The following is a 3,261-nucleotide window of genomic DNA, read 5'->3' as shown; positions in this document are numbered from 1 at the left end:
GGACCATAAGGGGACGGCTTGAAGTGACAGGAGCAGGTACTGGAAACAGTTTAAGAAAATTAGATATCCATCCGCGATAAGATACAGTAAATGTGTGCTGACCCAAACTGGATGGAGAAGGGAGTGTAGCTAACTGGCCGCTAAAACCTGAATATCACATATATCCAGGTTCACTTTTCCCCAGAACATTTTATTCATATCTCTATTGATAAAACTGGGATTATGATTCCTTTTGTCTTCCCTTCTAGAGGATAACTCCTTGAAGGCATTAACCTAATCTTGCTCATCTTAGAGTCCTCACTCAAAGTCTAAATTGGAGTAGGCTCAGTTTACTCTGTCAGTAAACATTTACTGAGCATGTACTATATGCCAGGCACAAAGATACTCAATGTTGAAGTGTTAATTTCAAGGAATTAGAAATCAATAAAACTTCACTAAGTATTAAAGCTGTTCTAAGTGCAGCAACTTGGATATAAAATATCTGGTAAAGACCAGTGTGAAAAAAACCTGGGAAGAAATACTTGGATAGTGGGTTCAAAGGGAAGGGAAGTCCTAGTCAGAGCCTCCCATGGCCCGACCCCCATAGACCTACATTTGAGGCTTAAGGTAAGAGAGACTTGCAATGAAGATGACGCAAAAAAGAACAAGCTGTGTCCCAGATGTTACCACGTGAAATTGAAACGTAAGCTATCCACACAATTGGTGCCACCAGCTTTCATCGGTGTCAGGAGAAGCTCTTTGTGATGCCACTGGTAGTCTTGGCTTTGCCTAGGGATGTTGGTCAGGCAATGTCCTCTGTCAAGTTCTCGGCCTATGAGGCGGCACCGCTCAGAGCTAGAGCTGCACGAGGAAACATCGCCAGGCTTGTGGTCACCAGAGGATGAGCTTGAGAAGCACCGGGGACATACACTCTGTGGGGAGTCCCACAATGAGAGGAACTCCTGGGTGGGGTGGGCTGGTCTCCGAGGAACAAGAGAAGGTGGAGAAAAGTCTGATTTATGCAGTATGGGATTACGTTGTTCCATGTACAGACTAAGAAACTAGGTTCCTGGAATATAATTTTATATTTTTAATTAAATGTTTTTAATTAAAGTAATTCAGAAACATTGTGGATTATAGGTTCATTGGGATGTCTCATTACTAAGATCATTGTTTTTCTATGACCAGGTCATATTTTTAAAATCCCATTTATCCTGAGTGTTTAGATTTGGTCTAAATAGGAATTTCCCTCATCAAAGCTGCCTCACCAGTCTCCTGGTAAAAACACAAAAAGATAAAAGAACCATTGTGTTGCTTATTTTAGCAGAAGCAGAATGGTGGGATTCACAGTGCAGCCTCATAGTCATCGTAATTATCCCTGGCCAAATACTTTAACTTTTCCAAACCAAGCCCTCCCCAATTTTATGGTTTCAACTTTTCTTTTTCTTTTTCTTTTTTTCTTTTTTGGGTAACTTTTGGGTTAGTAAGAGATTCTCTTTGGCTTTTGCAAAAAACCAGTCTCTCAGGAAACAATTGAATTTAACTTCATATTTGTTTAAAAGTCCTTGGATAGCACCTCACATCTGCATTTCCTCAAAATGTCTCCATTGCAAGGATAAAGGAGAACGTTCTGCATTGTGTAGTATTCAAATGAGCAGGAAAAGGTTTAAGGAGTCCCATAACCTAAAAATGTTAGCATCCCAATAATACCTTAAACTTAAGTTTTCAGACCATTTCCCAGCTTTAAAGTATTCTGGACACTTCTTACTTGATATTCTAAGTTCTTATGTAGTAACGTAACAGTTTTTTGGAAATTCTCCAACTTACTAGGCTTCATTACCTAATTAGAAGAAAAGTTTTTAAAAAATGTTTTTATATTAGAAAATATAGATCTAACAGGGAGAGACCAAGATGGCGGCGTAGGTAAACACCGGAGACCGCTGCCGCAAACAACCATTTCAAAAATACAACTAAAAGACTGAACGGACATCACCCAGAACCACAGGAATGCTGGCTGAAGAGAGACTCTACAACTAGAAGGAAAGAGAACAGCAAATCGAGGCTCAGAGGCGGCGCAGTGTGGAAAATACAAAGGTACCGAGGTGCGCGCGCAAAGCGGGCTGGTGGCTGAGGGCGCGGTTGTCGTTTTCTGCCGGGAGTGAGTCTCAGACTCTGGGCTCCAGATCCGGGCGAGTCTCTAGGGACCCAGACTCAAACGGGAGAAGCGGGATTATCCGGCATCAGTTGGGACCTGAGGGCAGCTTTCTCTCCGAGGTTTGCAGCGGCTGCCGGGGTTCTGAGAAGCAGAGCCTCTGGGAACGGGACTGAGCGTGGCCATAACTGCTCCCTCCGCCCGCCCTGTTGATCCCGCCCCGCCCAAAACCTGCGCACAGCCATTTGCCGATCGCCTCAGGCAAAGGCTGGATTAGCGCCTCCCCAGAAGGCAGACGTTTTCCACACAGCTGATTTCCACAGCCAGCCGGCCTGGTGGTCAAACCCCTCTAGTGTTAACTACAACAATTAAGGCTTGGCTAGAACAAGACTGCGCACAGAGACCACAAGGGGGTGCACCAAGAAAGCATAAAAGATGCGGAGACAAAAAAACATGACAGAAATGGAGGATATGGAGCTAAGAATCGCAATTTTGAGGGCTTGCCATAAATTTGTGCAGAGCCTCACGAAAACTAATGAGACCCTCGATGCTACGATAAAGAAATTAGAAAGTAAGCATACACGGACTGAAATAAAGAATATTATACCCAATAGCAGACCAGAGGAGTACAATAATCAAACCAAAGATTCGACAAAAAACACCCAATTGGAAAAGCAAAATGAAAAAAGAATCCGAAAGTGTGAAGATAGTGTAAGGAGCCTCTGGGACAGCTTTAAGCGGTCTAATATCAGAGTCATTGGAGTGCCAGAAGATGAGAGACAGCAAGATATTGAAAACCTATTTCAAGAAATAATGGCAGAAAACTTCCCCCACCTGGTGAAAGAAATGGACTTACAGGTCCAAGAAGCGCAGAGAACCCCAAACAAAAGGAATCCAAAGAGGACCACACCAAGACACATCATCATTAAAATGCCAAGAGCAAAAGACAAAGAGAAAATCTTAAAAGCAGCAAGAGAAAGAGGCTCAATTACCTACAAGGGAATACCCATACGACTGTCAGCTGATTTCTCAACAGAAACTTTGCAGGCCAGAAGGGAATGGCAAGAAATATTCAAAGTGCTGAATACCAAGAACCTACAACCAAGATTACTTTATCCAGCAAAGCTATC

This window comes from Myotis yumanensis, unplaced genomic scaffold (genome assembly GCF_028538775.1).
Source record: "Myotis yumanensis isolate MYYU_CA2020_CCGP unplaced genomic scaffold, mMyoYum1.0.hap1 SCAF_3, whole genome shotgun sequence".
Taxonomy (NCBI): Eukaryota; Metazoa; Chordata; class Mammalia; order Chiroptera; family Vespertilionidae; genus Myotis; species Myotis yumanensis.
The sequence above is the reverse complement of the archived record's forward strand: the minus strand, read 5'-3'. Positions refer to the sequence as shown.